This window comes from Pygoscelis adeliae, unplaced genomic scaffold (assembly GCF_000699105.1).
Source record: "Pygoscelis adeliae isolate BGI_AS28 unplaced genomic scaffold, ASM69910v1 Scaffold78, whole genome shotgun sequence".
Taxonomy (NCBI): Eukaryota; Metazoa; Chordata; class Aves; order Sphenisciformes; family Spheniscidae; genus Pygoscelis; species Pygoscelis adeliae.
In genome coordinates this window covers 36,898-37,365 of record NW_008825409.1, presented here as the reverse complement: position 1 = coordinate 37,365, position 468 = coordinate 36,898, and positions in this window count along the sequence as shown.

Genomic DNA, 468 nt, shown 5'->3' with positions numbered 1-468 from the left:
TTATTTTTTTTATAAAAATTATATATTATTTTTATCATTGTATATTGTAATAATGCACAATCAGCGGCGTTTATTTTCATTTTGCTTTAATTAAACACAACAGCATGCCCTTACTCACTTAACAGTGAGGTGATTCTAAGTAAGGCTTCACGGCTAAGATGACAAGAGGTCCTGAAAGTTACGGCTTCCCATTTCAGTTCTCAGCATCCATGGTCTGAAGTTACAGCAAGGGCCGTCAAGAAGTTAACTAGCTCTAAGTTAGCGTTAAGATGAAACATTTTCACCTACACCATTTTGAGATTTGTGTCCCCAGCAGTCAGCTCTCAGAAGTCACGGGGCAGCCAGGGAAGAGGGAGGGGTCCCAGCGGCAGGGACGTAGAAAGCAGGACTCGAGGCCCGACGGCCGAACACCGCATTAACTCCCTCCCCTCCGGGGCCCCGCAAGCGGCGCTCCCAGCCGGGAGAAGC